This window comes from Adelges cooleyi, unplaced genomic scaffold (genome assembly GCF_023614345.1).
Source record: "Adelges cooleyi isolate 19-005CV unplaced genomic scaffold, UGA_ACOO_1.1 ACOO_flye_CR_arks_rails_tigmint_CR_PRNA_676, whole genome shotgun sequence".
Lineage (NCBI taxonomy): Eukaryota > Metazoa > Arthropoda > Insecta > Hemiptera > Adelgidae > Adelges > Adelges cooleyi.
The window spans coordinates 60,324-85,454 of NW_026096378.1; the positions used below are offsets into that span (position 1 = coordinate 60,324).

The 25,131-nt window shown below is 27.3% G+C and overlaps 1 long non-coding RNA gene across 1 annotated transcript; it reads left to right on the forward strand.

The window, feature by feature from the left end:
- The first annotated feature begins 10,182 nt into the window (after positions 1–10,182).
- Positions 10,183–11,204, forward strand: LOC126845130 (uncharacterized). Its single transcript, XR_007686717.1, has 3 exons — positions 10,183–10,211; positions 10,568–10,588; positions 11,032–11,204. It is a non-coding gene; the product is annotated as an uncharacterized LOC126845130 (long non-coding RNA).
- The last annotated feature ends 13,927 nt before the right edge of the window (positions 11,205–25,131 follow it).

A 25,131-nucleotide genomic window follows, 5' to 3' on the forward strand; every position in this document is an offset into this window, starting at 1 on the left:
TTAATTTCTATGAATTCATCACTAACAATTTATTATTATAATTATTTTTTTTTTAGTTACTGTGGCACACTATTGCAGATAACGGTTTTCCATTAAGTCAGTAAGAAGAATAAGATGGATTCACAAGTTCAAATAAAATATTAGACAACTATATATATTTAGTTATTCAGCTAAAAATGTAATTCAATAAAATAATTTAAAAGTACATTATCATGTTAAAAGTGTCATAAAGTTTTTAAACACACGTATACTTAACATATCTATAATTATAATACATTATTTATTAATTATTAATGATGAATTCTTTATTTAATATTAATTTAATCTAAAATGCTGCTGAGAATGTTAATATTTCTGAAATATGTTATTGTCGTAATCCAAATCTTGAAATTATTTTCATGATGGCATAGTTTTGGCATTAGCTATTACAGAATTTATTGACAATTTTCTAGTGGTTTACGATTAAGTTTTTATAAGTAATAAAGTAAATAAAATTATAAAACACAAAATAGAAAAAAAAAATGTTAACTATTGGATTAAGTGTAAAAAAGTAAATTGAATGAATACTTATAAATATTTTTTAACTTAAATATGTAAATGGAGATGGATTTCTTCTAGTGGGAAATCATCAAACAAACTTTACCGCCCTAGGTAACTTCCTATAAATACATCACTATATACAGCAATATGTTGTACCTCTATTATTTACAAGTTAATTATAGTTATGTGAATTTTATTTAGTCTTAATTTTTTAATATGATTTAGCAAATAAAAATGTTTATTCGTATCTTATAAGCATATTATTTATCTTGTTACTTGTTTTTTTATTTTACTATTATCATAATAAACATAACATAATATAGTATTTAAATGTTTGTTAGTAATATTATTATTGAATTTTAAGCTTATGACTGTTAAAAAAGCTGTACAAAAACAAAAAAAATTGTACTTTATCATTGTCACTCTAAATTTTTGCTTATACCTCGTACAACGAGAAAAACAACCATTTATTAAATAAGAAACATACTTTTACTGTTCATATGAACACATTAAAATAAGTAAGACTAGTCAATACTATGAAATATATACAGTATAGGCTTAAGGTGGTAATATAATAAAGAGTTAATAAATAAATACAGCTTTAAATAATTAAAAATACTGAACTAAAAATAGTTAAAATTGACGCGTTACAACTTTAAATTATAAAAATGAAAATTTATTTTAGTGCACAAGTATTGGATGAACGTAGTTCTTATGGAATCCTTTGTTATCTAAACATTTTAATAAACACAATAGATGCCTTATAAAGATGTTATTTGATATCTTATGTACCTATCATAAACCAGTTCGAACAAATCCTAAAATAGTTTCTGTACATATTAAGTTTAGTTTTTGTTTATTTCTGTATATATTCTGTACATATTATCTATTAACTGTATGTAATACAATATTATACTAAAAAAAACAAAAAATTGAATGTTATTTATTAAAGTTTTTTTTAAAAATATTTTCACTAACAGAATTAATAATTTGACTAGTTAAGACACCAGTACAAGTAATACTTATTAAGACCAAGACGCTAAATATTTAAAGTAAAAACAAAGACGCTAAATAACCATAATAATTGAAAAATTAGAAAAATGAACTTTTTGATTAGTTTTCAAGTAGTCGTATTTTTATAATAATTTGTTCTGTGTTGATACTAATCTACGCTAGTAACGAATTGTTTTGGTAGAACCACGGTATATACTCTATATAAGACCGTGATTAGACTACGGTAACCTATGGTTGAAATTGAAAAAAAAACTATTTACTAGGACTCATAATATTGTTTGTTAACAGCAGCTAATGCCTAATATTCAATACGTACAGGTACACCGCACCGGTAGGAACACTACAGAAAAAACAGATAAGAAGACATTACCCATATAATATTATTATAGATTTATTATTAGTTCGTTTTCATTGTGACCGACGACCGCCAACTATTAACTTTAATCTACAACCGTATCGTTAATCAATCTTATTTTGTGAAACGTGAGATCCGGCGATAAACGATTTTTTTCTTTAGTTGTAAAACTTATAAAGCATATCATATAAGCTAATATTATAATATTGTAGTACTAAGCTACAACTTTGAAAGTACTTGTCTGATTTAGCTAGTTTTTACGCCTAAAATTAAATTTTAAAAAAATAAACACGATCATCAAAAAAAAATTGGGGGTTACCATTTAAAAATCTAAAGTTGATATGGTTTTAACGCATAAGGGATGGTGTTAAATTTTTTAAAAATACATTAAATTTGTCCCACCTAATAACTATAATAGTACAAAAAAAAATAATTAAAAAAGTCTTATATCTTCTAAGATATTGAGTGGTCCATAGTTAACCAATCACCCGGTACAGGGTAATTATTTTATCATAAACCAGTCAATATCTCGCTGGATTTAATTAATAATTGATTTTTTTTTATATAATGTTTTTATAAAACGTGATCTTAGTTTTTCACAAACTGTTTGTGTTTTACCCCCTCCCCCAACTAATTTTTTTCGATATAAAACTTTGAAACTTAAATAGTAACTTATATATTTTATTAACTTTTTAAATTGAGAATTGTGTACAAACTATTTAGACTGGTCGATAACCAGTTTCGCACAACTATTTTTAAAGTTATAAGAGTTTAAAAGTTATGATGGGAGAGGAAGTGCGGTTGGGAAATGCACGCAGATAAAAAAAAATACACTCCACCGTTCCTCCTACCCAAAACTTTAATAACTTCAAATATAGACTATCAATTTTTTACAAATTATTATGTTCTTACCCCCTCGAAAACTAGTTTTTTTGATAGCAACTTTTGAAACTTAATAAGAAAGGAAAAATGTGTTTAACTTTTTAAATTAGGAATATTATAATAATCATTAAGAAGATAACCGGTTTTGGAAGATTATATTTAAAGTTATTAAAGTTTTGGGTAGGAGGAATAGTAGAGTGTATTTTTTTTTATCTGCGCCCATTTCCCAACCGCACTTCCTCTCCCATCATAACTTTTAAACTCTTATAACTTTAAAAATAGTTGTGTGAAACTGGTTATCGACCAGTCTAAATAGTTTGTACACAATTCTCAATTTAAAAAGTTAATAAAATATATAAGTTACTATTTAAGTTTCAAAGTTTTCTATCCAAAAAAATAAGTTGGGGGAGGGGGTAAAACACAAACAGTTTGTGAAAAACTAAGATCACGTTTTATAAAAACATTATATAAAAAAAAATCAATTATTAATTAAATACAGTGAGATATTAACTGGTTTATGATAAAATAATTACCCTGTATAAACTCAAGGTTAAATATTAAAAACTATTTTTAATTTTAAGTTAATAGACTTTGATTTCTCAGCGGCAAACTGCATTAATACCACAAGAATGAGTTTGGATTAATATCTAAAGAGAAACTATTTATTAACCGTCAGTTTGAAAAATTTGCTTAATCACAATTTTTCAAAAATAGGTTTTCTTGTTTTTTTTTTTAAGTAGCCACACCACGTTACCTACTGTGGAAATATATCGAATATGAAACTAGCCCGTTACTAATACAAATTGTGTTGGAAAAAATGTGGTGGGTTTCAACATCACCCATGTGATGATAATTAGCTATAATAAACATATATATTTTTAACAGTAAAACAATTATTAATAAGAGTACTTAAAGTTCTATTAATATTACTATACCATTAGAGGATCAGTAAAAATAATATTTCGTTGTACCGTATTTTTTAAAATTTGACTTTTGAATATTGTGCATTTTTATAGGTACTCGCATTAATTCCAATTATATAGTTTGGTATGGCTATGATAAAATGCGTAGCCAATATTACCATACCTACAGTAACCCAATAAAATCCACCTCAAAATAATTGTGGGGCCTCTACACATGTGTATATTCGATCGAAAACAGTTGTTTTAAAATTTAACCGTACTATGTACCGCGTAATCAAGTAATATTTATGAAAACATTTAGTACATAAGTACGTTTTTAATACTTGACCCGATTTATAGGTATGACAGATTACAATATATACAAATAGTTTTTAATTTCTTAAAAACAAAATGATTTTCGCTGTAAACATATTTATAACTCTTTTAAGTAGTAAAATTACATAATAACTTGTTTTCCTACTTACAAAAATGGCTCACATTTTTCTCATGAGGAAATGGTATTAGTTGGCTCATTTGGAATACGTATTGTAAATTGTTTTTAGAAAAGTTTTATATTGTTTTTCTTACAAATACTTCTTTAAATTATCGAAAAAGCTAAACAAACATTTTAAAACTACCATTAACAACTAAGAGGTCCCGATTTTGATTTTTGTTGAACAAAAAATAAATAATTAATACCTATTACTATATTAGTGTGCGAAGTAAATGTTTATACAATGTGGGGCTGCATGTATTTGTGTTATGTATAAGTCTATCAGCTCAGATATGTTAGCTAAATGGTACTTAATTGCAAAAATTCAAGGGAAGTCCCTTTAAAATCTAGAAAAACTCTTAAAAAATGTATATATTTTTCTACTTGAAACTACGCCGTGTTGTAAATTTTTGGAAAATGGTCAAACTATTTCTAAAGTTTTGGAATATTCACTCTCTAAAAGCGTAGGAAACTATTTGTTGATCTCCCTTTTCCCAGAAGGTACTTTTGGAATAATGGAACTATAATAAATTCGTTTCGATGCCAATCTACAGATGTTCAACAAATATTATGTTGCTATTACACATTTTATAAAAGCGATACCAAGTTATCTGATTTGCTGTACTATACAAATGGAGAATGCTTAACTTAGATATAGGACAAAAATAAAGATAAAAAGAACCCTTTTAAACTTCAACAAAATAGTTAATACAATTAAATTATTTTTGTTACATTTATAATTTAATATATATTTGTAACAAATTATATTATATATGTTATTATGTACCATAGTAATGGTGTTTCATTCCTAAATTTGTATAGCTTTATGCAAAACTTAATCAATTGTCTACATGGTAGTCAAACACTTGATATAAACCGCCACAGCGAATGTAATTGGAACTGTGATAATTTAGAATTTGTTGCTTTGTATTTTTGACTACATCATGAAATATTATATTAAATAATTTTGTCTAATGCAGCGTGTTAAGGGTAGAGTCAACACCTTTATGAATCGTATATTAAAAGTAAGTACTTTACCGAATGTTTGTGTATTTTACTGTAAAAAAGTAACACAAAAAAAAATAAAAACGATTACTCTAAAATGTGTATTAGCTTAAATTGTTTAACCTTTAAAAATAGTAGGTATAATTATACTTATAAAGAGAAAAAACGTTAAAAATATCACCATATACAAATTGTGGATCTAATCTTATGAACCATATCCAAAAAATAAATAAATTATATTTTTTCACTTTCAGTTAAAAGTTAGAACCGGATCCAATCATTTATATAATAGATCACCTTAAGTAAGTGATAGGCTATTAGTACAATATCCCCCTTGTATCTGCCCTGAAAGCAAGGCCTTGTATCTTATCATTCATATTATTATTTAACTTGCATATTGAGTTTTACTTATACATATGAGTTCTAACAACTAACAAATTTTCAACTTAAAGGTCCTACAATCAAAGCTAAAAATTTAAAAAATTTTAAAAATCGCACCACTCTAGAGGGATGGGTAAATTTTTAATTTGAGACTACTGACGTGTGGAGGGCATGTCAAATAAATAATCTTTATACATTTCAACTCGATTCAACTCTTTTTTTTTAAACTTAAAATTACGATAAGCTATAACTTTTTAGCTTCGATGCAAAGCGAGAAGGTATTGGTTTTACTCTGATGTGGGCTTTTTTTTTCGCTGTATACACTGTAACTTTTTTAATACTAGACCAATTCCTTCGAATAGCAACTCTATAAATCACAAATTTTGTCTAGTTTGTACTTTGAGGGGAGTTAAAGTTGAAAAAGTTTAAGTCTTCACAGACGAAAGTTGAAAAAACAAAAAAAAAAACCGTACGAGTTTTTAAGTTAGAACTTTTACTGGCTATAGTATCGAGAAAAAGAGTCGGATCGAGTTGAAATGTATAAGAAATATTTATTTGGTATGCCCGCGCTCGTCAGTTTTGTCAAATTCAAAATATATCCATTTCCCGCCCCCCTAGGGGGGGTACAAGTTTTTTTGTTTTTCGGGGTTTTTAGCCGTAATTTTAAAACTTTTGGGTTGAAAATTTGCCAGTAGTTGGAACTCATATGTTTCCATAACATATTAAGCGGGTGAAAAATTCGGCACTACTGTTTTTTTTTTAATTGCCGGAAAACCGTGTTTTCGCACATTGCGTATACTTTAACAAAAACACCTAAAATATTTAAAAAAAATTGATCAAATCATTAAAACAATTTTATTTATATCTATGCAGATTGATACTATTAGGTTTTGTGCTCAAGTACCACTTTTGACTTGAAGTTTACACAAATTCAACTTTCTTTTTTTTTTTTTACTTAAGTTCTTTCCGGATGATTAAAATTGAGAACTGATATTAAATTCGTAATCACCGACCCAAAAAACATATAATTTGACCACTTTTGATGTCTTTTACACAAAAATCCAGAAAAATGTTTTAGCTTCGATGCAAAGCGAGAAGGTATTGGTTTTACTCTGATGTGGGCTTTTTTTTTCGCTGTATACACTGTAACTTTTTTAATACTAGACCAATTCCTTCGAATAGCAACTCTATAAATCACAAATTTTGTCTAGTTTGTACTTTGGGGGGGTAAAAGTTGAAAAAGTTTAAGTCTTCATAGACGAAAGTTGAAAAAAACAAAAAAAAAACCGTTTTTTTTAAACTAAAAACCCAGTGTACCAGATGTGAGAAACTAAATCGTGTGACTGATTATAGTAGACACTCGATTTTTTGGGAAAAAAACCTGTCCGTGTACTTGTTAAGACACTTAATGATTCTGATACGACAAAACCACTGTCGTTATCTCGTTATTTTATAGCCTGCGTTATATAACCTTACCGAAGGTTAACTATGAGTATTTAATGTCCAACTACCTGCAAATAATGAAGAGGACTGTTGTTTTTTGGATTTAGATTAAGTGTTGGTTTTTATGCAGTATACCGCCTCAAAATGTTTTTTTTATTACAAAATTTTTTTAAAGGAAAGCTAATGTTTTGTATATTGTTATACTGTTATTCATTTAAAGAGATTCACGCTTGATTGTTTAAATTGTCTAATATTAGATAATCTGCTTCGTGCTAACTTTATTTTTTTAGTTTATCAACTTGTAGCTCTAATTTTGTAAAAAAATTTCATTATTTTATTACTATGTACTATTACTATTAAGATAAATTTTAATAATAATTAAGTCATAAATGATAATACTTTATTTTATGACTAGATCAAATCTCGTGAACATTTAACATCATGATACTGCTCCTATGCTATTATTAAAAAAACACAATTTTTAAAATCTCCATAAAAGGTTATTGTTAAATAACAGGCAACAGCCGACTGCTAGTGGCTATACACGTTAGTAATATTCAACTAATAAGTAATAAATGTAGGTAAAATTTATTGTTTTCTCTATCACAGTACCAGTATACGATTTATTTTAATTTAAATGTAAGAAAATCGATTTTTCTTTAGAAAATAACAAGAAATTAATATACAGGATGAGGCAGTAAAACGGCGATTTTCTAATGTATTTAAATGGTAAAACCCGTTTCACTAACCCACCCTTTACATTTTAAGGATCTATGAAAAGGTTTTTTTAGTTGCATTTTATTTTGTACATTGTTAATCTAGTAAAATAGAAGTATAATATAGCTTTGAAATAATATAATCTGTGAAGTATAAATAGTTTGTGTGAGATTGCTATAATGGAAGTATATAATACATAAATATTAATTTTATTGAGAATAAGCGATTATAATTTAAACTATGGAGTACAAACGATTGAAACATGAATCGTCGACTATTCCAACAAAATATAACAAGACATTGTATTTGTGTTATTTGGTCCACTAAGTTTTTGCAAAAAAAAAAAAAACCAGTACAGTGGGGTCGGTGCATAGTGGGGACGGCGCATAGTTGGGTCGGGGCATAGTGGTGACGGGGAGGTCACAGGTTTACAGGAATTTTTAAATCTGAAAGTGATAAAATCACTTTCGAAAAAACGCTTCGATGCAAATCGGTAGTTAGTATTTTCAAGCCAGTACAGTCCAAACCAAGCACAGTATAAACCAGCAAAGTTAGAAAGTTTTAAATGAAGGTTCTGTATTTACAAATGGGCATCAAAGCGTTTATTTGAAAGCGATTTTATTCAATTTTATCACTTTTATTTATAATAATTCTTGTAGACCTGTGACCTCTCCGTTTCCTCATTGCTTTGATTACATTATGCCAATACTTTACTGTACTAGTCCTCTCGGATAAAATCACTTTCAAATTAACGCTTTGATGCTCATTTGTAAATACAGAACCTTCATTTAAAACTTTCTAACTTTGCTGGTTTATACTGTGCTTGGTTTGGACTGTACTGGCTTGAAAATACTAACTACCGATTTGCATCGAAGCGTTTTTTCGAAAGTGATTTTATCACTTTCAGATTTAAAAATTCCTGTAAACCTGTGACCTCCCCGTCACCACTATGCCCCGACCCAACTATGCGCCGTCCCCACTATGCACCGACCCCACTGTACTGGTTTTTTTTAATAATAGTTTAATTAGTTGGGCTATAGAAAAAGGTTTTAAAAATAAGACTGAAGGTACATTCAGAGTGGGACTTAACACTGCGCTTATTATGGAAAATCTAGAACTGTTGTAATTTTTTTTCATAGCATTATTGCACGCTGTATACAAAATTTTAAAAAATAGTAACACGGCAATATCAATAAATTTATTTATTTCGGCCATTGACTAGTCTTTAATAATCATTCATAGCCCTTTAAAATACTGATTGAATCGTATATTTTTTCGTCGAACGATATCAAACTAAAATAAATTACATTTTAGACATTAACTAGTCTTTGTTAATCATTCCTAGTCCTTAGAATAATGATTTAATTGTATGTTTTGAATCTAACGGTAACAGAGTAAACTATACATTTTACACCATTAGTACTTGAAAAACTTAACATGATTCATAATATGTTATTCATTTGATGGGACACTTAAATAAATAAGTTGCTTAAAAAAAGGTATAGTTTAGCTATATTAAACTAGGTTATAGAACCAAAAACAATAATTTTTGTGGTTTTTTTACACTTTTTTATTTGCAACATTAATACACAAAATACACTTTTTTGGCCAAATATTTTCGCAAACAATGAACACATACCGCATACACAACAATAATACATTAACAATGAACAATGTACACTCCCTCCACTTAACAAATGAGACAAACAATTTTGTGTAGCACGTATCTCTGTATATAATGTAAGAAAATGTACTGTTTCTCTAGTATTATATTGGACATCTCTGGAGTTTGACTTTAGCTTAAAATCCAAAAGTTCATATTTAATTTTGCATTTCAAAATTCATACATTTTAAGATACTATTAGAGTATAATTTCTAAGAAAATATGAATTTTAAAAAGATTATTATGATTGTAATATCCATATTTTTCATTATAATGTCAACGTATACAGGTACATAAAAAAATAATAACCATACAAATGTAAAATAAAAAGTTATACAAATCTATTTTTCATGTTTTAGGTGTTGATGGAGGTAAGTTTAAAATTAAATTGCTCTATTTTTATTTATTAATCTGATATCAATTTTTTTTTTTGTTTTTCGATAAAGTGTAATAGTAGTTTCAAATGACTTAACCTACCTTTAAAACAATATTTAAGTAGGCAATTTCTAACATAAATTACCTAAATAGGAAGCTGAAAATGACAAATTTAGGAATGTTTGTTAGGTACTGTTAATAAATAAATTAATACAACACTTTTTTTTGTGTTTCCGCTGATAAAAATGACTGTAGTCATAAATAAAATTATATGTTTTTTAGCAATGTTATTTTTAAAATATTACTTGTGGCTAAGATAAAAATAAAAGCTTTTGGATCAAACTTAAAATATGAAATTTATACATGATGCATCAGGATAGAAAAATATATTTCATTTTATTTTCGATATTTCAGAAGCTCCGAGAGTTCCTCCAATACCTAGTAAGTCTTTGATACTTTGCTATAATTTATATATGTTTAATAAGTGAAAATAAATATAGATTTTTATTTTTCGCTTTTCAAATGACTGTAAGCTGAAAGTTAATATGAGGTTTTGTGCTTTACCAATATACTAGAAGTTTTAAAATGATTCCCAATAGAGCTTAAAATGTGTATAAAATGCTACAAATGCATTACATTGTTGAAAATAAAAATAAGTTTTCCATGTTGATCAGCAGAATATATAAATCTGCTTATCTAGATATAATGTTAATTTAAAAATATTACTGGTGGCTAAAATAAAATTATTAATTTTTGGATCTAAATTAAAATATGTAATTTATCATTCAATATTTCAGCTGCACCAAAACCTCCTCCTAGTAAGTCTTTGATACTTTGCTATAATTTATATATGGTCAATAATAATATTAAATATAGATTTTTATTTTTCGTTTTACAAATGACTGTAAGCTGAAAGTTAATACGAGCTTTTGTGCTTACTAATATACTAAAAGTTTTAAAATGATTTCCAATAAAACTTAAAATGTGTATAAAATGCTACAAATGCCTTACATTGTTGAAAATAAAAATAAGTTTTCCATGTTAGTGAGCATAATATATAAATCTGTTTATCTAGAAATAATGTTATTTTAAAAATATTACTTGTGGCTAAAATAAAATTATCGCTTTTGGAACAAAATTAAAATATGTCATTTATCATTCAATATTTTAGGTCACCCGATATTTCATAGGAAGTCTTTGATACTTAATATAACAATAAATTAGACAAAATAAGTATTTCGGTTCTTATTCAAATTTACAGGAGAGGCAGGCGAAAGATTTACTGAAGCCCGCTAACGACAACTGTTTTTACCAAATAAGCTGCAATATCCAAGATCCCTGTCACATTCGGAAAAAAAAATTGCTTACTAATTTGTATAAATTTAAAAATGTATTTCTTTGTTAATCATTATTGTCTTTGAACCATTATAATATTCAAATAACAATGTATTCCAAATATCATATTTTGTTAACTACCAATTATATTATATGTCCATTACAAAACTATCTAACAGTAAAAATAGTATTCAGCGGATAAAAAAATGTATTATTTAATTATCTAATCAAATCCAGCTATTTGTTTTTGCTTCTGATTCCTTCTCTTACTATCAATACTTGATTATAAAATGTCTATGGAAATGCGGTAAGCCGTGTCAATAGTTTAAATTTATGTGTTATGACAAATATAAACATATAATTGATTTTGATTAGATACTATATCTTTACTCCATAGAAAATGTTGTTTTAGGCATTCAAAGCATAGACATCTAATGTGTGTGTGAGTGGTTTTCCCAAATGTCTCAAACATGTTTTATTACAATTTACTTAATTAAAAACAAATACCATAATATAGTGTTGGAGTTGGCTGTGAAATTCCTTCTAATATTTATTTTATTTTAAATTGATATACAATACTACATCGAAATTCTAATTTGGTAGTTATCGTGGATACAGATACAAAACAAATAAATAAAAAAAAGTAGATCATTGTAAAATGAACACCTATCTTTTACGTTCTGCATCAAAGCTAAAAACCTAATAATAATATGTTTTTATGATTCATAACATAATATTTACAAAAAATACCAAATGATAAACATTTTTAATTTGTTTATAAACTAAACACATTTTTCTCGAGTTGATCTTTTATGTTGAAAAAAATATTACTCTTATAAAACCGTAATAAACATAGTTTCGAAGCATAACATAAATAATACAACCATACCGAATACGTTTTAAAAAACCACTTGTTTTCGGTAAATAATATTCGTACACCATGTTAGGTATGTTTTTTTATTTGAAGATTTTGAGTGTTCGCACTTCATAGCAACATATAATAATTCCATTTTCTTTTAAACGTTAAACTAAGGGGATTGATTTTCAATTTTCATTTTAAAAATGCAGTTTCTTTTAATTAAATAAATACAATTTAACAAGTCGTTATTATTAAAAACAATGTTTTTACGTAAAAAATTAAAAATCCGTTTCTGACATATTCTAGTAGCCAAAGAACTCATATCTCTTCGCGGAATTAAAATCGGACCACCCTAAGTAGTCGAAATTTTTTTGGACTTTTTGGTATAAATTGTCAAAAAACAAACCTCATTCAATTCCCATAACTGGATACCTAATGACTTAAACATTTGATGAGGTTATTCTTTAGACTTGGCAATGCGGGTCTAAACCTATAGACTACACATGTTGTGTCACAAAAAAATAAGTACAAAAAATATAAAAATCTTTAATTAAACATTTTTCACTAAACTAAATTTTTCTCTCACTAAATTGGTAATAATTCATGAATGCACAATTAACTATTACAACTACAGTTACGTCGTTTTTCTACCTATATCTATATAAAAGTTATTTTAATGTAAACTGGGTTTCGACCAAAAGTAAAACTATAAACGTTTTTTGTAAAATATAACACTGTTTAATGTGTTAGATTTTAAAGATTTTTCATTAGTTTACATTGCTTCAGTAAATAGAATTGACAACAAGTTGATCACGTTTAAGTAATTTTGTATCATTTGGCTGGCTACACTATGGTCTTGATTACAATAAACCAGTTTTAGAACCTTATTTGTTGTTTGTGTTGTTGATAAAAGCGCTGATATTAGATGCTATATATTAATCTGTGTGTACGTTTAAATGTTACAGCAATAATCGTATATGTATCAATAAACCCGATTTAGATTATTAGCTGATAATCATTTAATCACTTGGGACCTTTTTTAATTATTTGGAAATTTTTATTTAATGTAATTTTTAAAAAATGATGTAATTTCATATTTAAATATTATTAGTCCCTTGACTTAAAGAACTAAACGTAATTAAAAATTGGTTTTTGTTTCAAAATTATTATTTTAGTGTGTTCAATGATTTGTATTTTAATCGACAGTCTTATAATAACAAAACTAAATATTTTTAAATTATTTTCATAAATTATTTTAAAGTACTATTATATTTTATAGTTTTGTCGATCTGCTAAATTATCTCAACAGTTTTGTTTTATATCGTTGTTAAGTATTTCAATACACAACGATTTCACAAATCGGGCTTTAAGTTTTGAAATTCTTGTATTAATGTTTACATTTTATAGTATAACCGTATCGAATACGTACTTTTTTTTTTATAATACATAAGGTGTTTAAAAAATTGATTATGAACTTGTTATTATAATAAGGTCACAGCAGATGTTCTTTAAATATTTATTTTCAGACTTAAGGCATGACGTACTACTAACATATACTTAAAACACGTGTAAACAAATTTATGTAATCAACATTTTTTTTTATAAAAAATTACCAATAATTGTCAACAATGTTTTCACGATTTTCAGCAATCCTCAGCATATTATTAAAAATACTTTTTATTAATAGTTAATAAGATTGTATGCACACAATAATACTCGCACCCGACTATAACATATTACACGCAAACAATGTAAAATAGAACAAAACACATATATGCTGAGTTGACAAATCAGAGAGACAGAAAGTGACGTACACAAGTGTTACCCTAGCTCACCAACAAACACTGCACGAAAGCGTCCAGTTCTTATTTTTAATACCGATTGTAACAAGACCATCGTAGTCAGTCGTCGGTCGAGCGTTACCCCTCTATGGCCACTTGGTCAGTGGGATCGCGTTCGGTCCGACTAACATTTCTTTTGTTCAGTCTTTAGCCATACTTCACTTGCGACTCAGTTTCTGGGGCAAGCACTTATGATTACTGATTATTTTCTCGCTAAACTCAACTCAGTGTCCATGTTTCATGTCATCAACTCAAACGAAATTGTTATTAATGATTTTTTTTTCTATAAATTAATCTTTCTTATTTTCTATTTCAAACAGTCTAGTAAGAGCTATCTAGATACACCACCTTGGGAAGCTACGACTACGCTGAGCGTGCTCAATGCTGTTGGATTACTTGCGATAGCTGAGTTATTATAGTGTCCATAAGGAAAGCAGGATTCCTAGTATATAAAAAGTTGAGTAATAAATTAACTTAATCTACGAGGGATTGCTACTCCAAGATCGTCGCTGGACCAGAAACAAGGTACGTGGAAAACAACTTATAATTATGTATATTAGAGTAATAGTATAATTAAAATAAATTAGAGTAGCTTAGGACACATCCATCAGCCGTTATAATCCCCTTTTTCCTACGCTATTAAAAATTATATTCTTACAATAAAATAAAATAAAATTAGATCAAATATAGGTTTAGCGACTTTTGAGTTTTGGGTTTAACCATATTCTTTGAGCTGCACTTCGTCCATTACTCTATTGTGATTAAAAATTGAAAAACACAACTTCTCCTTCATACACATATCTTAACAATTTTTAGCAAAATATTTATTTAATAATAAATAAGTTGCCTTGACAATATATAACAATCTTACCAATTACTGATTTAAGTGTAGTAATACATTTTAAAAACGACTTAAAATCAATGAAAAACGCTTTGAATAATCCAATTTTATAGATAAAAAGATCTTAACTCTACAAGATATTATTTTATTTGCATCTGCGCTGTTTTAACAGACAACCGTTGCAATGCTATTTTGGAAAATTATTAAAAAAATACTAAATCCCATAAGTTGCAAAGTTGATTTCTTGTACGATAACTTTTGTAATATATTATAGATTCCATTATCATTTAAGACATGTATATTATTATTATTGTATAAAAATTATGATTTGAGATATGTGTATTTTTGATATTAGATCCCACTTTCATAGTGTCGATATTTGAACCGCTGAAAAAAAAATGTAAAATATGGATATGAGTTTAATTTTCGGATGTTCTTGGTAAAACTTATAATAAACGACCTTATAGATAAATTGGCAGAACTTTACGATTATTATTATGTGTTAAGGGGTAAGAAAACATTTAAACATGTTTTACTAGGCGAGTTTATGAAAAATAAATCTTAAAACCTCTCAAAAGCCTGTAAAGGTGGATTAGAGTAGAATAGGTATATTTCAAAGGGTTTGAAGGGTCTATAGAACATACCTTTAGCCAATCGTTGTTAAAGTGTTTTGGAAAACATTAAGAAAAAGAAATAATAGATTGCATACCTTGTTAAATTATTGAATAATTTATGAATAAATTATGTCAACGTTTAGGCACTGAAAAAAATTACAAAGAAATGTTAGAAGATCCACTTTTAAAAGTGATAATAATGTTAAAAGTGGATATGAGTGGTTGTCCCTGGAAAAAGCAAACGTAACTTCACCAAAAACCATTATTCTTATTTTCACAATACGGCGAAACTTAGGGTAATACATATTAGTACAGAACTATTGTTGGTTGAAAACTGGAAATTTGCGTCCTTATTTTATCGGTATCTTAGAAGTACTTTACTATTCTCGTTCTACGAAGATAGTATAACATTCGAACAGGTTTTTACTTACTGGGTTTAATATTTAAAATATGGCTAATTTTAAAGGATTTAAAGGGTCTAAACTCTACAAGTTTTAGGGTTATTTTTAAAAATTATTTAGAAAAAAAAAATAAATTGCATAGTTAATTTATTGTACAATTTCTGTATACTACAGAAGAGATTGTTTATTAAAGTGATGTTTTTTTGAGAACTGAAATTCAGTAATTTGTAGGAAGCTTGACAATACTTTATTATTCTCATTCTGTGTTAACAGTACGTACTAGTACTGCTACTATTAATTATAACTTAAATGTATATTTGGATTTATATTTTAATTATATGTTAAATATTTATTAGTGTACGATAACTTTTGTAAATCAAAAAAAATTACAGCTGAAAAATATTTTATCCTTCTATTAAACAAAATCATTATTAAGATTACACAAAAATAATGTGAATATTAATGATGTATAGGTATGGGCCGAAGACACATATTTTTGCGTCTCGGTATGGATAGAAAATTTGTTTTTAATATTGTTATTCTTATAACTTTGTAAAGGCAAAATAATTTAACTAGGTCGATTTAAAAGATACTGTTTTGTTTTTGGTGTGTGTGTGTATATATATTTATATATATATATATTAGTAGGATATTGGTGTGTACTTAACAAGTCACTATTTGAACAAGAATACAAAATAACACATCAAAATATATGTAGGTACCTATGAATAATTCTTATTTCAATAAATAGCACGACCTAAACTGGGTTTTCAAGATGAATTATTTAGAAAAGTAATAATAATGATAAAACATCATATTATTTTCAAAAGGTTCTAAATTAGTATGAAAAATAATATAATACAATTAATGCTGAGACCAATAATTACAGCAATATGAATCAAAATAGTATATTTTACAAAAAAAATACATTTTATATATTTATCCTATACACGCTATATTTTTCTAAGACTTGTTATCGACCATTATTATTATTAATTACATATTTATTTGTTGTTCATTTTATTGTTTTATATTATATGTTTATTAAATTAGTATATTTTTGCATGTTGTCATTCTTTATTTTCTGACGTCATTTTTATATATTTGATATTTTTATCTAGGTTATCTATTTCCCGATACGCAGTTTCCTTTGTATTAACTATTTTGTCATCACTACGTATTATATTTTATCCGTTTACGACAGTTCACTAATTTGTATAATAGTATACAAGTTCTTCTTATGTATTATTGTCAGTACTTTAAAGTCAGTTATTGCTGTGTTAGTTAGTTTTATTATTATAATATTGCTTAACTGTACTGTATGTTTACGATGTACTATAAACAGTTTCTTAAAGTTTTTAGAAGTTTAAAGAATTCTTTTTATCTTTATTTTTGTCCTATATCTAAATAGTAAGCCTAGCTTATTAGACCCAATTTTAGTACAATTTTCAGACCTTAATTTATTTCAAAATTATTTTATTCAATTTTATTACTTTTATTTAATACCTGTATACCTATACTCTACTGTACAAGTCCTCTAAATCACTTTCAACGATTTAGTCGTCTGTGATATCATGCATTAACACAATATTATGATACCGACTATTGGGGGCTAACTCCTAACCTAACATAACACGGATCGACGTTACCAACCGACAGTTTTTAGCGTCTGTTTGTTTCTCACATCTGGTACACCGTGTTTGTAGTTAGGAAATGGGCTTAACTTAAATTTGATACAACTGACGTGAGCGGCCATACCAAATAAATATTCCTTATAAATTTTAACTCGATCCAACTTTTTTTCCCGAAATTATAGCCAGTAAAAGTTTTAACTTAAAAACTCGTACGGTTTTTTTTTTTGTTTTTTCAAATTTCGACTGCGAAGGAGAAATCTTTTTCAACTTTTCTCCACCTAAAGTACCAACTAGATGAAATTTGTGATTTATAGAGTTCCTATTCCAAGAAATTGGTCCAGTATTAAAAAAGTTGCAGTGTATACAGATAAAAAAAAACACACATCATAGTAAAACCAATACTTTTACCGCCATGCATCGAAGCTAAAATTATACTTTTGTAAATCGAAAGAAATACAGATCAAAAATATTTTAGCCTTTTATTAAACATAATCATTATTAAGATAACACAAAATAATATGAATATAGTCAAAAGTTTAATAGTTTAAATTAAATAATATTTTAAATCATAAAAATCATAATTATCTCAAACCATGCACCGTGGACGGACTTTTTTTTTGCAATTTTTTTAACCAGAGAAAAACTTAACGTATTGGAATTAATAAATCGAATGTAATACAGAAGTAAGATATGTTATTCTTTTATAATGAATAGTGATACATAAAATAACACAAACAAATATGATTCAAATTAATATTGATGAATATAAATATAACATACATATGTATAAATATTACGATTTAAATACATAAAACATAAAAATGAATAATATTATCTATAATGTCTGTAAAAATTATGATTTTAGTGCATTAAACATAAGAAGGAGATATTAAAATTGTATCAAATAATACAATATACAATATATAACGTGAAATATTTTATAGTGCTAAAGCCAATACCCATTTTGTATTGCTATAACAAATATCAACGTAACGAATGAAGTTGAAATTATTCTGCGCCTGAAGACATTTATAAAGTTTATTACAATAAAAATAATAATTAGAGGAGAGAAACTTAATTAAAGTTCTAAAACCAACAATTAATAAAAATAAACCATTTACAAGATGTAGCATCCAAATTTATCATAAACAATTAAATATCTATGTTTCCTCATAGTTTTTTTTTTTAGTAAAATAATTTTAGATTTGAGATTATTTGGATTTAGAATTGAGGAATATGAATGGAGATGCTACCTCTCGGTAAACGTTTAAAGAAATAAATGGTTTTTACTTCTGAATTAAAACAAGTTAATTAACGAAGTTAAAGAACAATATTTTTTAAAAATAAATTTAACAAATCATATGTTTAGATATTAAATCTAACCATGAAAATTTATACTAAATATTGAGGAAATGACTGATAAATAAAATTTTTAATAACCCGAAAATGTACACAACTTATAATTGTTTCTAAATATTTGACAAAATTTTCAGCACATTTAATAGTATCCAAAATCTTTTTTTCTATTTCTTCCTTATTCACTGTGGTTTCAGTAGCTTTCATTCTTTTAGCACAGTCAATAGTATCCTGAACATTGTTTTCGATATTTTTTGTATTTATTATGGTTTCAGTAGCCTTAGCACTTTCAGCACTCTCCATATTATCCTGAATATTTTTTTCGACAATTTCAGTATGTATTATGGTTTTAGTAGCGTCAGTTCCATCTTTGTCATTTTTTTCAAACTTCTTGAGATCCATTTCAAGTTCAACTTTTTCCAATGATATTATTTTGTCGTTGTCCATTTTCACTTTATATCTATAATTAGAATATATTTTCAGCAAACGATTGATCTTACCACGCATTGAATTGGACGTCCAAACGATATTCAAAATTGTGAACCATTTTGTTTTCCACATTGCTAATTCTTCTATTAGTACTCTGAAATCATCCTGGCTGTGTAATAATAAGAAATCCGCGAATTTATTCAATTTATAGACAAATGATTCTACATATTTTTTTGGACGAGACATTTTCAGAGCTTCCAAGTAGTTCACAAATGTCTGAACAACCCGTAACATTATTGTTTTTAACATTACAATAAAGTATTTGTGAACAGATTGCAGCGAGTTAATAATGATAATTAACGGTGTCATTGGATTTTTAACCAATTCCATCATAGTAGACAGCGCATCAACATCTTCGTCACTATTTTCTAACACTCCAAAACTTTTAGTAAGGGTATTCATTATCTTTTTATCCTCAATTACGTTTTTTAAGTATAGCCGGTCAAAATTAACACCTTGAAGACTATATCCTAAATGTCCCTGCCGTTTACATGTATTTATAAGCCTGTACAGCGCTGATCTATAATCTAACTCAAATATACTACTGATTATGTCTGGAGCTATTTGAAAGTTATCACTTGGGTTAAAGCATCTGCAAGAATATGGCATAGCTTCTTTCACATATTCTAAAACATCATCATAAAGTTCCTTCATTTTAAAATAAATTTTTTCGTCTTCGGACATCGATGCCAATTGTTTCATTTGGTGTGTATAAAAATAAAATACCCACGTGAAGACCGAAAAATCCCTTCCATCATACACACGACTGTAACCCATAGCGATTTCTGTCACTAACATTTCATTTGGAAATATAGGGCATGCATTCTCAATGCTAGAACTAATGTTATCACGTGCATAATTTCTTGGACGCATCAAATGCATAAAAAGTAACATATGATGCGTTAATAAACAGGTTATATTATTTAATGTTTTATTGATATATTCTATAAACTTATAAGCAGATTTCATGGTCATATGATCGAAACTGGCATGAAACACCGTTAAATCGTTATATACTCCTTCGATTTGTCTTATGCTAGAATAAGCATCTTCATAATCGTGTTTATTGCGAGCTATTATTTTACCGTCACCAAGATACTCACCAGTATGCAAACCAAAATACTTGCCATTACCAAAGTTTAGCAGTATTATCGTCATCCAAATAAAAATTTGTTTCATTTTTAATCGCTACTTCTTAAAGTTTTGAAACTTGTCTTTTAACATATAAATGTGTACCTACACAACCGAATCAGCACGACTTTTCGACTGCAGCTAGATTTGGTCAATGGTTATAAGACATTTTGTCTACACATAAATTTACAAAAATATACACAGAACGAAAAAAAAAACAATGCGAATAAGATCACATTTGTGTTTAAACTAGAATCAAATATTTACCTTATAACTGTATTTGTTTTAAAACAATTTTGTTGACAAAACTTTATACCAAAGAGAAAAAAATAATAATATGAATGTGTCTTAGGGATAGGGGCGATTTTAAAATTGAAGTGGAAAATTCGTATCACGTTACGCGTCACAGAATTTAAGTTCACTATGCCAACAGTACTGATGTGTTCAGTAAAACGGAGCCTACTGTATTTTTAATAAAACCAATATTTGGTATTATGCGTTCATGGAACTTTTTGAATATATTGTTTTACTACAAATACTTGCAAATGTAAAGCCCCTTAATTACTGTGTTCCGGATCTATACGATCGCAATTCTAATTTATTCGGTGTGTTTCAGTCTTTTGTTGTATTAAGTTTGTACAAAAATAATTCGTGATGGTTATGCGAACCCATATAACTGAGAAAATAACAAGATTTTATTTAACGACGGTGAAGTGTTTTTTATTCCATATTGCTTAGCTGCTTCACGTTGTCTTATTTAAAAACACAACGTATGCGTTAATATAGTATTGGTTAAACAGTTGTAAGAATCATTTTGTATTTTTTTGTAAGTTCAAAGTTAATGATGAAAGGTAGTGTGCGTTTGAGTAATGTGTTCAAACAAATGTATAGTTACTTCCGTTCAAGATTTTCAATTTTTATAAGCAAAGCCTGGAAGAAATAACAACGCCATTTTTAGTATTACATTTCTACTACATACAAAAGTTTAATACAATGATTAAATTGCCAATCCTTTGGACGCACACGAAGTTACTGTTCTTGTGATCTCCATTATGTAAAATTAGGTGAAGCTCATTCTACTTTAACTTGTAAATACTGTCCTATTTCCCTTGATACCTTTGTGGAATGGTCTTTATAATGTAATAGCCTGATCACTGATACCAGTTATCAAGGATATTTGTTTGTTGTTCGGATGTTGAAACCAATCCAGGGAGATGTGTTTTTAGAAATAAAGTAGGACTTCAATAATTTTAGTTATAATATTTTATTGACACTTGTAAAATCCAAACATAAAGAAGACTAACTCTCACGAGAGTGTGTACTGGTTATGCATAGTAATTCGTCTACTCTAGCTCTGCTTATTACTCATATTTATATGGATGTGATAATGTGTTGTTGTGTAAATCGTGTGGGCTTAGATAAATTATGAGCGGACGCGCACATCGTATAATTATTTGAATTGCGTGGGATTCGCGATAATGGCAATAACATGATTTTTGCTAATAGCTTTATCTAAGCAGAACGGAAACCACAGTGGTTTTTACATGTGAAATGTCTATATGCAATTTATCTAATCATCGTGTGCGATTAGATAATTATACTTGTGTGTTTTTGTGCCGACTATGAATCACGCTTCCGTCTTTGTATAATTATGCCAATTATAATAAGTGTGCAATTATATACTATTTATCATCATAATGTATGTGGTGAATGTGTATATGTATAGGCGTGTGTGTGGTGAAGGACACTGTCCGTAACACCTCCCCCTAAAGAACGAAGCTTAGGCTATTAAAGACTAAACTTCGTAGGCAGATCAGAGAATACTATAAACAATTGCTATAAAATGAATTAAACACGTATGTCATATACAATAGTAAAATAATACATAAAAAATTATAGCGATGCAATAATTGTGATAAAATATCTGAATATAACATATTGAAATAATAATATGTGAATACAAAATACAAAATATAACATACAAAATATAAAATGTGAATATCAAAGAATGATAATCATGGAACAGTTATCGCATTTTACAAGGGTAACAATATATTGATTAAATGGAATAAAATAGTATAGTAAAAGTAGATTAAATAAAGTAGATTAAAAAATAAATCTAAAAATAACGTTTTTATCCGTCTTAAAAAGTATAAAATAACCCTCCGGGGGTTTTGATAACCAAATAGGACAGGTGAACTAGAAAAACGTGGGGCGCATCTTTACTACTTCACACGTCTGAATATATAATAACATTCTCTTCTAATTACTAACTACCGTAACTCATAATTCATCCACAATCATCTTTTCTCTTCTAAATAAAATAAGACTTAATGACATGTCATGACAAAATTGAGCACCACATTACTTTAAATGTTAAGCTAGTAGACAGTTAACAAAAAAATTGAAGCAACCTACATAAAACAAACTTTGGAGAGAATAGCAATTAAGTCTTTTAAAATTGCAATGAAATTAAGGCAAGTGACACGGAAATCCATTAAATTTCGTTTCCGATAAAAAATCATACTATCACATTCTTATCCGTTCGGTTAGAGAGACAGCATTATGAGAGACAACTTAATGCATTAGCATGAAAGCTTAGGTTTTAATATCTAAGTAGAAATATGCGCCCCACGTTTTTCTAGTTCACCTGTGCTATTTGGTTATCAAGACCCCCGGAGGGTTTTTTTATACTTTTTAAGACACATAAAACGTTATTTTTAGATTAATTTTTTAATCTACTTTAGTTATCACTTTCTGACCAAACATCTTCTTCTGTCCTAAATTTTAAACTCTTTTAACTTTAAAAATAATTATCCAAAACCGGTTATCTACTTAATGATTATTATAATATTCCTAATTTAAAAAGTTAAACACATTTTTTCTTTCTTATTAAGTTTCAAAAGTTGCTGTCAAAAAACTAGTTTTCGAGGGGGTAAGAACATAATAATTTGTAAAAAATTGAGATCACGTTATATTGTAAAAACGCTGTGAAAAAAAAAAATTCGATTATAAAAAACCCAGTGGGATATTGAGTGGCCCATAATAAAAGAATCACCCTATACAAGGTAATTATTTTATCATGAACCAGTCAATTACTCACTGGGTATAATTAATAAATGATTTTTTTTTTTTTTAATGTTTCAAAAAAGGGTGATCTTAATTATTCACAATTTTTTTTGATTTTACCCCCTTCCCAACTTAGTTTTTTTGATAGTAACTCTTGAAACTTAAATGGTAACGTATATATTTGATTAACTTTTTAAGTTGAGCATGATGTACTAACAATGTTGACTGATCGATAACCAGTTTCGGATAACAATATTTGAAGTTATTAAAGTTTTGGGTAGGAGGAAAGGTGGAGTGTATTTTTTTTTATCTGCGTGCATTTCCCAACCGCACTTCCTCTCCCATCATAACTTTTAAACTCTTATAACTTTAAAAATAGTTGTGCAAAACTGGTTATCGACCAGTCTAAATAGTTTGTACACAATTCTCAATTTTAAAAGTTAATAAAATATATAAGTTACCATTTAAGTTTCAAAGTTTTATATCAAAAAAAATAAGTTGGGGTAGGGGGTAAAAACACAAACAAATTGTGAAAAACTGAGATCACGTTTTATAAAAACATTATACAAAAAAAAATCAATTATTAATTAAATCCAGCGAGATATTGACTGGTTTATGATAAAATAATTACCCTGTATATAATACTCAAGGTTAAATATTAAAAAATAATTTTAATTTTAAAATAATAGCCTTTGATTTCTCAGCTGCAAACTGCATTAATACCACAAGAATGAGTTTGGATTAATATCTAAAGAGAAACTATTTATTAAGCGTCAGTTTGAAAAATTTGCTTAATCACAATTTTTCAAAAATAGGTTTTCTTGTTTTTTTTTTTTAGCCTACTTCGTTACCTACTGTGGAAATATATCGAATATGAAACTAGCCCGTTACTAATACAAATTGTGTTGGGAAAAATGTGGTGGGTTTCAACATCACTTATGTGATGATAATTAGCCATAATTAACATATATATTTTTAACAGTAAAACAATTATTGATAAGAGTACTTAAAGTTTTATTATTATTACTATACCATTAGAGAATCAGTAAAAATAATATTTCGTTGTACCGTATTTTTTAAAATTTGACTTTTGAATGTTGTGCATTTTTATAGGTACTCGCATATATTCCAATTATATAGTTTGGTATGGCTATGATACAATGCGAAGCCAATATTACCATACCTACAGTAACCTAATAAAATCCACCTCAAAATAATTGTAGGGCCTCTACACATGTGTATAATCGATCGAAAACAGTTGTTTTTAAATTTAACTGTACTATGTAACGCGTAATATTTATGAAAACATTTAATACATAAATACGTTTTTAATACTTGACCCTATTTATAGGTACGACAAATTACAATATATACAAATAGTTTTTAATTTCTTAAAAATAAAATGATTTTCGCTGCAAACATATTTATAATTCTTTTAAGTAGTATAATTACATAATAACTTGTTTTCCTACATACAAAAATGGCTCACATTTTTCTCATGAGGAAATGGTATTAGTTGTCTCATTTGGAATACGTATTGTAAATTGTTTTTAGAAAAGTTTTATATTGTTTTTCTTACAAATACTTCTTTAAATTATATAAAAAAACTAAACAAACATTTCAAAACTACCATTAACAACTAAGAGGTCCCGATTTTGATTTTTGTTGAACAAAAAATAAATAATTAATACCTATTACTATATTAGTGTGTGAAGTAAATGTTTATATAATGTGGGGCTGCATGTATTTGTGTTATGTATAAGTCTATCAGCTCAGATATGTTAGCTAAAT